We start from the raw sequence: 13,699 nt of genomic DNA on the forward strand, positions 1-13,699 counted from the left end.
TATAGTCTGAGAGGCAAGCGCTCTCCTCAACTCCTTCTTGATTGCAGTCCTCGTCCTGAGAGGCAAAAGAAGTTGAGATGTCAAGGAATTTATTTGAAAACCTAAAAATGCGATCACTTGCGAAGGAATGAGAAGAGATTTGGGAACATTGGGGAGAAATCCCAACTCTTGGAGTAGTTGGATAGTCCAAGACAGATGGAGTTGTACCACCTCTACCGACTGACCCATGATTAGAATATCGTCTAGATAGGTTATGAGTCTGACTCCTCTCTCCTGTAACCATTGAACAACCGGTCTCATTAGTTTTCTAAAACACCATGGAGCGGAGGAGAGACCGAAGGACATGGCCGAAAACTCGAACCACTGACTGCGCCATTGGAATTGGAGGAAACGCCTGTGAGGCGTAAAAGTGGCGACTGCCAGATAGGCATCTTTTAGGATCAATAGAACTATCCAATCCTGGCATAACAACATGTCCCTCAAGAGATGAATACCCTCTATTTTGAAACAACGGTATACTACTCCCACATTGAACTCTTTCAAGTTCAGAACCAGACGAAACCCCAGATCTTTCTTGGGCACTAGAAAGATTGTACTCACAAAACCGTGCGGGTGAGGATCCGTTTGCACTACAGCCCCTTTGTTCAGTAACGACTGAACTTCCTCGTCGATGAAACTCATCTCTACGGGGGAAAAACTTAGAGGTCTGGGAGTCACCGATTGCGTGGGGGTCGCATAAAATTGGAGATGAAAACCTCGAACTGTCTGACGTATCCATGGGTCGGGAGATAGGGCCTTACACCTGAGAAGGAACTGTGCAATACGATCTCCCACCATATGATCCCTGTAATGTAAAATGGGTACCTGAATAAGAGGAATCTCCAGACTGGAACTGCTGGCCTCTGTAGTTTCCACGTTGTCCACGACCTCTGTCACCTCTGTTACGGGTTGGATAGAATTTCGACCTTTGGGAACCTCCTCTTCCTCATTGGTCTGCACCGCTAGAGGTCTGATTACCACCTCAGTCGGACCCTCGACCTCTGTAATGGCCGGCCCTGTTAAAAACACCTGAGTGGAAAACACGCTTGATATTTGCCTGCGCCTTATCCAAGGCTGAAAAAGTTGCCACATATTTTCCCATCTTTTTGACGAAGTCCTCGCCAAACAACATACCATTGGCCAAGGAACCCGGTTCCGTAGTAGCCATGTCAGCTAGCTGGGGGTCTATCCGCATGAGAAATGATCTTCGTCACTCTATAGATAAAGCCACAATGGCATTGCCAAGAAAACACATGGCGCGTTGCGTCCATTCCATTATCTCAGAAGAGTCCAGGGAACACCCTTATCCTTCGCAGTAACTGCGGCATCTGATATTTTTGTTAGTGGACCCGAGACATCTAATAATTTGTCTTGGCACCCTTTCCAGGCCCGATTAAGTCCTTTCTTGGGGTCTTTGGAAAATTTGCGCATAAAAGTGGCCATATTAGGATCCAATTCTGGCGTATCCGCCACCTTCCCCAACAACGACGGTCGGGGACATTCAGAGCGCAAGGTGGCCCTGACCTGAGACTCAAAACGTTGTCTTAAATTAGATTGAACATAGTGCGCCACTTCCATACAGGGAACCCACTCAGTAGACCTAGGATGGATTACATTTTGAGGCTTAAAAGGTAAATTCTTGGGTGTCACCTCCTCCTGTGCATCGTAAAATAAATGTTTTGTCTTTTTGACCTTCTTCCGGGGCTGTACTGATTCATCAGAATCCGTCAAATCCTGGGTAGCAGGAGAAGACTCTCCTTGCCCGCTAAGGAACCATGGTCCTGTAAAACACGTTTCGCCACATTAAGCAGAGCTTCAGCCGAAGCCTTTGTGGATGAAGAATGTTTACGAGAGGACTTAGATTTTCGTTTGCCAGAGGACTTCTGGGATTTCGATACGGGCTTTAAGGCCTGAATAAGCGCCTTACTCAACAAACCCTGGACGTGGGAATCCTGGGCTTCAACAGGTTGCACCTCCAAATGTTCATAAGGCTCCTCATATTCCTCATTTTCGTTGTATTCAACCCACTTGTCTTGCTCTTCAGCGTAATATGCCATAATAAACTACCAGAGGAGTGAAGGAGATTCAGAGGAGGGAGAAACCCAAGGGCACAGAAGACCTCCTGAAGGTTTTACTGAGAGAATATATACTTGGGTCTGAATAAGTTACAAAATGAATACCAAAGTGTTTAAAAGTATGCAAATATAATCAAATATATTCAAATGTGGCAGGAGCGTGCCCCAAACTCCCCTAGTGCCAAGCACTAATCCGGAAAAGCGTTCTGAGAGCAGGGAATATCAGTCAGGCAACACAGGTGCAGATGAGCGAAGAGCCGATGACAGAAATGAAAAACCGGCCCTTCGCGCATGCGCAGACTGTCAGGAATGTTTGGAATGTGAGTCTGCACAAGCCTGATTCCCTTCTTTTTTTTTTTTTTATTTATTTTTATTGCAGAATTAGAAACAAGACTTCAGAATAGGCCAATCAGTACACTCTCAGCATCCCAACCGTAACAATGACAGATATGTCGTACACAGCCATTTAGCCCACATCCCGGAGGCCGGGCGGCGTGCCAGGTCTATCCTTCTCAGGAAGATGCTTCTGTGTACTCCCTTCCCAGGTATTCGATCAGCTTCACCTTTCAGTATCTGCTTTTACCCCCCTAAACCCCCCCCATGCACCAACCAGCGAACTCCATAAGCCTGATTCCCTTCACGCACCGAAGTGCGCAGCTCTGCTCCCTCGCCACAGCCCACAACGTTCACAATGCACGGAGGGGCACCAAAGCCTCAGAAACGTATAAGAGGTCACGCTTGCCTTGAAAATGTATAAAAGAGCTGCGCGGCCTTAAAGAATGTCAATACGGCACGAAAAACTAACGCGCTAGCTAAAAGGCATTAAGCCCCATACCTCACACAAAAAAGAATGCCAGTATGCAGAAGAAACAAAGCGACACAGCGCGCTATTAATGTACATGAAAAACAGTCAATTAAACCGTCAATAAAGCATAATAAGAAACAAGAAATAAAGAAACACTTATCTCGCTGCTGCAGCAGCAAAGAAAGAGGAAGTAACTACGTCATTGTGGACATTTATTCACATGCCTGTATTGTGATTGGTGCAGACCTGGAGAGGATTGTACTTCCAGGTTATGCTGTTTAAAGTTAACTCTTTTGCTGCTGTTTGTCAGTAAAAAATAGGGAAGCATAATTTGAACCTCCGTGGATTGACATAGAACTGCAAAGGGCTTGATATCAGGTCTTAAACTCTTGCTTTTGAGGGTGCCCTGGTGGGGAGTTTTCCCTGTTCTCGAACAGTCTCTGCTGTCTGTGGGGGTCATGTGGTGTTTTGGGGGATCTACTCTCCTGCAGTTCTGCTGGGGTATTGGGGAGTTCTTACTTCTGGGTTCACTGGTTTCTGGGGAGGGGGCTTCGTATCCTTACAGTTGGGCCCTGTTTAGTCTTTTCCTTTTGTAGGTTTGTAGTTGTCTCTGATTGGACGGTTTGGAGGCCGGCCTTCGGTCCTGTTTGGGGATAGGCTGTGGGTCCGGGTGGCATTCCCTAGTTGGCCCTTGGGGAATTTTTGCTTTGTTCGGTCTAGGTATATCTTGGGGACTGGTTTTCTGTTCTCCTGTTCACAACATGGAGGGTAGAGGTGCAGACGTGCGTGAGCTCGGCTGTGAGGATGAGGTGGTGGTCGCTGGTTATTCCACTGCTCCTTCCATGGCGATTATTCAAAAGATGATTGAGGCTGCTGTGGTGGCGGCCTTTGTGGCTCGTGATCCCAAGGGGCCTAAGAGGCAGAAATTGGATGCCTCGGCGGAGGTCGATCCAGACGTTGACGCTGATGAGGAGGTGAAGGGTCGTTTTGTCCAGGGGGCTGACCTTCACTGTGTTCTGCAGCATGTTCGAGACAATTTGGGGTTCCCTGATCCTGTGGAGGGTGGAGAGTCTGAAGACTTCTTCGCAAATTACCTAAAGAAGAATGCTGAAAGCCTCCCCATTCATACGTCTGTGAGGAAGTGCTGGAGGGGGAGTGGAAGGATGTTGACAAACATGCCTTTCCCCGGTTTCTGGCTAAGAGGTATCCCTTGCAGGGATTCACAGAGGAATTTCCAGCCGTGGTGAAGGTGGATTCTCTGCTGGCTGGTATGGCGTCTCAGAGCCTGGTGGTGTTTGAGGATACGGTGCCTTCTGATCCTGGGGACAAGCGAGTTGAGGGGGCTTGAAGGGGTCCTTTTCAGCCTATAATCTGGCAGTTAGGTCTGCAGCTCACACCAGCTATCTTGTTCAGTTGCTTCTTAAGGACTGTCAGGGTATTTCTGAGCAGCTCATGCAGGATGAGGATCCCCGAGAGTCGTTGTCCATGTTGGAACAACAGTTGCGTTTCATGGCAGATGTGTCCTTTGACTCCCTTAGTGCTGTGGTGGCATCTGCTGGTGCCTCGGTTGCTGCTAGGAGGCAGTTGTGGCTTAAGTCTTGGAAGGCAGAGGCTGCTCAGAAGGTGGCAATGATGAAGATTCCCCTCACAGGCTCTAAGCTGTTTGGGGAGCAGTTGGAGGCTTTGATAAAGAAGACAGCTGAGGACAAGAAATTGTTGACTCCGGTCAGCCGGGTGGCCGGGTGGCATTCCCTGGTTGGCCCTTGGGGAATTTTTGCTAGGTATGTCTTGGGGTCTGATTTTCTGTTCTCCTGTTTACAACATGGAGGGTAGAGGTGCAGACGTGCGTGAGCTCGGCTGTGAGGATGAGGTGGTGGTCACTGGTTCTTCCACTGCTCCTTCCACGGCGATTATTCAAAAGATGATTGAGGCTGCTGTGGTGGCGGCCTTTGTGGCTCGTGATCCCAAGGGGCCCAAGGGGCCTTAGAGGAGGAAATTGGATGCCTCGGCGGAGGTCGATCCAGACATTGACGCTAATGAGGAGGTGAAGGGTTGTTTTGTCCAGGGGCTGACCTTCACTGTGTTCTGCAGCATGTTCGAGACAATTTGGGGTTCCCTGATCCCATGGAGAGTGGGGAGTCTGAAGACTTCTTCGCAAATTACCTAGAGAAGTATGCTGAAAGCCTCCCCATTCATACATCTGTGAGGAAGTGCTGGAGGGGGAGTGGAAGGATTTTGACAAACATGCCTTTCCCCGGTTTCTGGCTAAGAGGTATCCCTTGCAGGGATTCACAGAGGAATTTCCAGCCGTGGTGAAGGTGGATTCTCTGCTGGCTGGTATGGCGTCTCAGAGCCTGGTGGTGTCTGAGGATACGGTGCCTTCTGATCCTGGGGACAAGCGAGTTGAGGGGGCTTTGAAGCGGTCCTTTTCAGCCTCTAATCTGGCAGTTAGGTCTGCAGCTCACACCAGCTATTTTGTTCAGTTGCTTCTTAAGGACTGTCAGGGTATTTCTGAGCAGCTCATGCAGGATGAGGATCCCTCAGAGTCGTTGTCCATGGTGGAACAACAGTTGCGCTTCATGGCAGATTTGTCCTTTGACTCCCTTAGCGCTGTGGCGGCATCTGCTGGTGCCTCGGTTGCTGCTAGGAGGCAGTTGTGGCTTAAGTCTTGGAAGGCAGAGGCTGCTCAGAAGGTGGCCATGATGAAGATTCCCTTCACAGGCTCTAAGCTGTTTGGGGAGCAGTTGGAGGCTTTGATAAAGAAGACAGCTGAGGACAAGAAATTGTTGGCTCCGGTCCGCTCTTCTCAAAAGGGGAAGTTTGCGGGTTATAAGTGGGCTTTTGGGCAGACATTTCAATCTAGGATGGCAGCCCAGCCCTTTTGTGGTAGGGGACGTGGCCGGGGTGTCCCTTCCTTCCACAAGTCTCGGGGTCAACAGGGTACTTCCTCTTCTGCAGGTCCCTCCAAGTCATGACTATGTGATAAGTTCCTTGGGGGTGCCAGTTGGGGGTCGCCTCACCTCTTTTTTTCCAGTCTGGGAGGAGTTCGTTCGGGACCAACGGGTCCTGCAGATGGTCTGTCTGGGCTACAGAATAAAATTTGGGACTCCTACGGTGGATGTGTTCAGGGCTACCCCTGTTCCCAGGTCTCAGGCAAGATGTCGTGCTCTGTTGGACGGAGTTCGGGACTTGGTATCAAAGGGGGCTGTGGTGAGGGTGCCTGTGAGTCAACAGGGTCGGGGGGTTTACTCAATCCTATTTTTGATCCGGAAGCCAAATGGGGACTTCCGTCCGGTCCTGGATCTGAAGGCGGTGAACTTGTGTATCCCTCATCGGTCCTTCAAACTGGTGACTCTACAGTTGATTCTTCCCTTCCTGTTGGTGGGAGATTTCCTGACTTCTCTCGATCTCCGGGACGCCTATTTTCATGTGCCAGTGCACGCGGATTCACAGAGGTTCCTGCGTTTCTGTGTAGGGGTGGATCACTACCAGTTCCAGGCATTACCGTTTGGCCTTTCTGCCTCTCTGAGGCTGTTTACTAAAGTGTTGGCACCCTTTGTGGGTTTGTTGCATGCTCGAGTATACAGGTTTTCCCTTACTTGGACAATTGGTTGATTTCTTCCTCTTCTTTCCTTCAGGCTCAGGCACATTCCCGGGAGGTTTGCAGTCTCCTTCAACGGTTCGGGTGGATTCTGAACTTGGAGAAGTCACATCTTCGCCCCACTCAGGAACTGCTGTTCATTGGGGGGTGTTCAACACCAGGTTGGGAAAGGTCTTCCTGTCGGAGCCCAGCTGACAGACTCTTGTGCACGAACTGAGGAAGGTGTTGGGGGCTCAGTCTTCCACGGCTCGCCAGTGGTTGCGTGTTCAGGAGCTAATGTCAGCTACTGTAATGATTGTTCCTTGGGCCCGTTTACACTTATAACCCCTGGTGAATCATCATCTGGGGAATTGGGATCCAACCTCTCTGAATTACGAGCTGTTGATTCCGGGGAGTGTGTCCATCGCCCGGGAGTTGTCCTGATGGTTGGTGGATCTGAAACTCTTACAGGGCTCGCCCTTTGTGTCCCAGGAGAGGTTGGTCCTGACGACCGATGCCAGCGAACTGGGTTGGGGTGCGGTGTTGGGTCAGGAGTCGGTGCAGGGTCTTTGGTCTGTGCCGGAGGCAGAAACATCCTCAAATTGGAGGGAATTGAAGGCGATTCAGTTGGCGTTGACTCATTTTCTGCCTTTGGTCCTCCAGAGGGATGTGATGGTGCGGTCAGACAACACGGTGGTGGTGTGTTATATCAACTGCCAGGGGAGCGCGAAGGTGGCTTCCCTCAATTTGTTGGCTTAACGTATCAGCCTGTGGGCAGAGTCTCACTTGTTGTCTCTGAGGGCTTTACATCTGCAGCCAGGGATTTTGAACTCGGAGGCGGATCGCCTGAGCAGGGTGCTTCCCTCTCTATTGGACATGTGCCTGTCTCAGGAAGTGTTTGATTGCCTGATGGCCCGGTCCGGGGTCCTGGTGATGGACCTGTTTGCAGCCCCAGGGAACGCCTTGAGGGAGACGTTTTGTTCTCTGGTTCGGTCTGCCGCAGTTTGGAGGTTGGTGCCCTGTCCTTCCGGTGGGAGAGGAGCTTGATGTATGCCGTTCCCCTCTATTGCTCTGCTGCCGCATGTTCTGCTGAAGGTCAAGCTGGATCGGGCTTCGGTAATCCTGATGGCTCTGGATTGGTCCAGGCGGCCTTGGTATCCTCTGTTATTGAAGTTGGCAGTGGGGCCTTGCTGGAGGTTGCCGGTGGTCCCTTCTCCCTTGTCGTTTCCCCCTCTGTCTCGGGAGTGTCTGGTCTGCCTGAGCCTGGTGGGTTGGCTGTTGAAAGGATGTACCTTGTGGCGTTGGGGTGTTCTCCTTCAGTGGCGGAATTTATTCAGAGGTCCGGGCGTCCTTCGACTCTCAAGTCTACTGTCCGAACCTCAAAAATCAGTATATCTCCCTCTTGGCCTTGTACAAAAAATCGATCTTGACAACCAAGACCGCTTATTTCTCTTCAAAAATTCTTACGGCCGAAAATCAGCCCAGAGAAATCTTCTCCATTGTGCATGATCTTGCCTACTCTGATAGGGCTACCCTTAAACCCTCTCCTTCCCAGCACTTATGTGACTCCCTTAACTCCTTTTTTCTAGACAAAATCACCAACATTAAAGCAAATATCCCCCCCCTTCCTCCTTTGTCGACCCCCAGTGTCCATCAGTCGAAGCACGCCTTGACTGCGGGGTCCCCCAGGGTTCCTCCCTTTCCCCTCTTTTATTTAATTTGTACATTGCCCCTCTTATTTTTGCCCTTCAACAATTGAAGGTCTCCGTCTACAATTATGCGGATAACCTCCAGCTTATTTTTTCTTTATCCTCATCCCCCGAGTCCATGTCCAACTTTCAGTCTGTTATGATTTTTATCCGGGACTGGATGAACTACAACCACCTGAAGCTAAACCCCGACAAAACGGAGCTGGTGTTGACAGGTGGTTGCTCCAGTCCCTGGTCCTCTCTCTTCTGGCCCCCCTCCCTAGGTCCCTCTCCCCCTCCCTCCTCCTCTGTAAAAACTCTTGGGTTCAAACTGAATGATCAACTCACTCTGCACTCCCAAGTCAGCTCTGTGGTGTCCTCTTCTTTTCTCTCACTCGTCACTATTCGCAAAGTCTCTCGTTTTTTTCTTTTCCTGTTCTTAAGCTCATAGTCCTGGCAATGGTTATCTCCCGCCTGGACTATGGTAATGCCCTTTATTGTTGCATGCCCGCGTATAGCGTGAGACGACTCCAGCTGGTTCAAAACCAGGCGGCCCGCCTGGTTTTCAACTTGCCCAAATCTTATCACGTCACTCCCCTCCTCCAGTCTCTACACTGGCTTCCCATCCGAGAACGAGCTCAGTTCAAGATGGGCTGCATCACCTTTCAAGCCCGGATCGGCACAGCCCCTGCTTTTATCTCTGCAGAAATCAATCCCTACGTCCCTGCTAGGGAACTACGCTCCTCAACTCAACATCTGCTCATAGTCCCCCGCTTTAAACGCAAAAAGTGGGGAGGCATGACATTTTCTACTCTTGCCCCTGCATTTTGGAACTCTCTTCCGGCTCACCTCAGATCCTGCGCCCATTACACACCCTTCCGTAAGGCCCTAAAAACCTTTCTTTTTACACAAGCCTTTTCTTCATAACTGCTTCTCTCTATTCTCCTTGTTCTCCCGCCCTCTGGAGCCAGTACTTTACAGCGCCAAGAAACCGCCAGGTGTAAGCGCGCTTTAGAAGTATTTTAAACTCAACTCAATCAAACTCAAGTCCTATGCCAGGCATTGGGTTTCTTTTCAGTCTTGGTCTACGGCGCGAGGGTGGTCTGCATTGTAGGTGGATCCTGTGCATTTCTTGGGAGTTTTTGAAGGACGGGTTTGACTTAGGTCTGGCTGTGTCCTCCCTGAGGGCTCAGTGGACTGCTGTTCAAGCCTTTCGGGGTTTGGTCTGTGACCCAGTGGTTCCCCTGGTGTCTCGATTTTTGAGGAGTTGCTTCCTGCAGAAGCCTGTCATTCGGTCCTTTGCTCCTCGTTTGGATCTGCCTCTGGTTTTAGGTGCTTTGCAGGGGGCTCCCTTTGAACCTCTGCAGGAGGTGTCTTTGAGGTTTCTGACGATCAAGGTGCTGTTCCTTGTGGTTATTACGTCGGCTCGGCGGATTGGGGGGTTGGGCTCCTTGCTTTGTTCGGGCCCTTTTTTTACATTTTTTTTCTGATCGGGTGGTACTGCGGCCTGATCCTTCCTTTGTTCCCAAGGTCCCTTTCTCTTTTCACTGCTCTGCGGATCTGGTATTGCCTGTTTTCTGTCCTGGTCCTCTTTCGGAGGTTGAGGTGCGGCTGCACTGTTTGGACGTTCGGAGGGCTCTGGAGATCTATTTGATGCGTAATGAGCCATTTCATAAGGTGGAATCCCTTTTTGTGACCTTTGGACTAGCTGGTCAAGGTCTCAAGCCTTCTGGGGCTACCTTCAGTCGTTGGATGCGATGGGCTGTGGGTGCTGCACATGAGGCCTGTGGTGAGTTGGCTCCTGGGTCTGTTCAGGGGAGGTCGACTCAGGAGTGGCGGCTTCCTGGACTTGTTTTCAGGGGGCTTCCATGGCTGAGATCTGCAGGGCTGCTACCTGGAGTTCTCCACACACCTTTATGTCCCATTATCGTTTAGTGGTTCGGGGGGACTGATTCTTCTGGGTTTGGGGACGCTGTGTTGCATTCTGCTCCAGTGGTGTGACTTTTTATGTGCTTTAATAAAGTCTGTTTTTGCTACTGAGTGAAGCTGATTATTTCTTTGGTATCTGCTCATGTAGTTAGGACTGGTATGGGGAGGGCTGACGAGGGGGTAATGACCCGTTACTCAGCGGTAATATTCATTATTCCGAGTCGTAGCCCTCCCCTTCCCAGTCCAGTTTCCCATCCCATCCTTCCCTGTTCGGCTTCTTGTGCATGTTAGGTACAGGATGTTGATTGGCGGGTCACAGGGTTATATGCCTCAGGGTATGGGTGTTACCTGGAGGGAAGGGATGGGTTTTAAGTTGCTTGGGATTTTCTGGTGGGAGGAGCAGTCCTAACTACTGACAGGGAGGGCTACGACTCGGAGTAATGAATATTACCGCTGAGTAACCGGTCATTCGTACTGCAGTAGGCAGTATCCCTAGAACTAACACAAACGGTACATGGCTACTGCTCGTGTCACAAACCGTATATCTGTGTACCATGCACATGTTGGCATATGGACTGCTAGGCCTTTTCGGATTACTCTAATTTTTGGTGCACATTCACAGTGTACACCACCGCCTCTTAGGGTAGGATGGAGCTATGTGGCTACCTGTATATTTTAAGTCTCTGCTGGGATCAGTGACTTAATATTGAGGGACATAATATAGAATGCCCGAAATATCGACTCCAAAATATCGAAGGACATAATATAGAATCCCTATCTACAAACCGGTAAGTACTAAAATATTGAATCCAAAATATAGAATGTTAAAAATATACTTAACAAAAATATCGAATTTTTCAAATATATTAAATATAACATTAATTAAATATTAAAACCAATTAAATAAAACATACTTAAAATAATGTAAAACATCTCAAAATATAAAAATAATAAATGTAATGTAAAAAAAGTAGAGAATTTGTTGGATAGCGAGATGGTAAAAATTACTATTCCCACTCCAGTGAGTGCAATAGTAGGGAAAGCGTTGTATAGCGTAGGGGTAAAAATTACTATTCCCACTCCAAAGAGTGCAACAGTAGGGAAAGCGTTGTATAGCGTAGGGGTAAAAATGACTGTTCCCACTATAGTGAGTGCAACAGTAGGGAAAACGTTGGATAGCGTTGGGGTAAAAATTACTATTCCCACTCCAAAGGGTGCAACAGTAGGGAAAGCGTGGGATAGCGGGGCGGGTGGAGGGGGGTAAAAATTATTATTCCCACTCCAGAGAGTGCAACAATATAGAATGCGTTGGATAGCGGGGGGGGTTAAAATGACTATTTCCACTCCTAGAGAGTGCAACAGTAGGGAAAGCATTGGATAGCGGGAGTGTAAAAATTACTATTTGCACTTCAATGAGTGCAACAGTAGGAAAAGCGTTGGATAGCGTAGGGGTAAAAATACTATTCCCACTCCAGTGAGTGCAACAGTAGGGAAAACGTTGGATAGCGTAGGGGTAAAAATTACTATTCCCACTCCAAAGAGTGCAACAGTAGGGAAAGCGTAGGATAGCGGGGGTAAGAATTACTATTTCCACTCCAGAGAGTGCAAATATAATTAAAAATAATTACAAATGAATAGAAATGAATTACCAATAAAACAAATTAAGTACTAATTAATAAAAATGTATTACCAATTAATAATTAATTATCAATTAATTATCAATAGATATAAAAAATATTTACTTTATTACAATTAAATTACTTCCCACCCTATTCCCCTATAAATCCACAACCTGCTGCAAATAATAAATAATACAATTAACATAATTATCAATTAATCAATTAATAAAAATGAATTACCAATTAATAAAAATGAATTACCAATTATTAATTAATTATCAAGCAATTAATTATCAATACATATAGATACAAATAATTTTTTACTTTATTACAATTAAATCATTTCCCACCCTATTCCCCAATAAACCCACAACCCGCTCCAAATAAATACAATTAACATTATTATCAATTAATCAATTATTAAAAATTAATTGCCAATTAATACAAATGCATTACCAATTAAAAATCAATTATCAAGACGTATACATAAAAATTAATATTTAATTTACTATAATTAAATTACTTCCCACACAATCCCCTATAAACCCACAACCCCACTACGGAATTAAATTACGCAAAAATTAAATTACATAACATTCATTACTTTAAAAAAATTAAACATACATTACAAAATTAATACATAATTTTAATACATATACTACTATTTATAACACAAAGAAAATCGATATTATGGAAATCGATATTTTACATTCGATATTATGGAATTCGATATTTCATACCTTAAATTCGATATTCTGGGCTGTCTATTTTTTGGTAATTCGATATTCTGGGCTGTCTATATTTTCGATTCGATATTTTGGGCAGTCTATATTTTGGATTCAATATTTAGGGTGTTCATCTCTCTGCTGCCCGCCTCTCCCATGCTGGACTATCCACATCTGTAATGCAGGGCATCCATGTATTTCTCTTTCTCTTCCCCCTTTCTTTCTTTCTCTGCATATCCTCCCACCCAGACTCACAACATTTTACAGTATTTTATTCAACTGCTGCAGTCAGCATGTTATATCAATCGAAAGCATTAATTAGCACTCTCTCTTTCAAAATAAGAGAGTTCAGGTGCTCACTATCGAACAGTACTTCCATCTAAATGACTAGTGCCAGAGAAGGATATATTCTTTTCTTAAAATATAAACTATTGGCCAAAACCTAGGAATCTAACTCCTCCAAATTCATGAAATCTGACATTTCCATCTGACTTCCATTTTCTTGTGGTTCTTCCTAAGACGAAGCCCAGGCTCAAGGTAGATGATAATTGTGTTTTGTAAGCTCAGAAGAAAGTTGTTGAAAACGTCGTCTCTGAAATCTTCCTGGGGTGAATAACGTGAATTCCTTGAAGCACAAAGCGAAGGGGGTTTGGCTTTGGCTTGGCATTTAATCCAAGATTTTTTTTTATCTAAACACATTTTATTGGAATTCTGAGAACAGCCAGGCCTGAAAGGCCTACACCTTGTGATATAATTAATACCACAGCAGACCTCAAGGAACCCAAAGAACTATACCCATCAAACATGTATAACATGGACACCACCCCCCATGCTGTGTAACCTGCTACAATGTGGTACAATTGCCCTCATCTCCAACATGTCTGTATCTCCATGTCTAAGGCTGGATCTACGGATTGAGCCGAGGGGCAGTGGGATATCTTGGAAGTCTGCCCAATCTTCTAAACTTTCCTTTGCTTATGTAGGCATCCCCATGTCTGGAATACCACCACCTCCATCCCCATGCACCTGTCCATGGCTACGCTCCATTCATTCACTGAGGGTGGGGACATCCAATGTCAGGCGCTGTCCCGCTTGGCCAATACTAGTCCCAGAAACAAGAGACACTGCTTGTATTTGTTCTCCCCTATCTCCTCCGTACAATGGAGAAGGACCAATTTGGGCTCCATTGGGATCTCCCCAACCCAAGGCCTGGGTCATGTCAGAGGTCACCCCCGCCAG

General features: G+C 47.1%; 1 pseudogene; it reads right to left on the minus strand.

The window, feature by feature from the left end:
- Positions 1-307: 307 nt before the first annotated feature.
- LOC147717521 (uncharacterized) lies at positions 308-2,096 on the minus strand (annotated as a pseudogene).
- Between the last annotated feature and the right edge of the window lie 11,603 nt (positions 2,097-13,699).

This window comes from Lissotriton vulgaris, chromosome 5 (assembly GCF_964263255.1).
Source record: "Lissotriton vulgaris chromosome 5, aLisVul1.2, whole genome shotgun sequence".
NCBI classification, from domain to species: Eukaryota; Metazoa; Chordata; class Amphibia; order Caudata; family Salamandridae; genus Lissotriton; species Lissotriton vulgaris.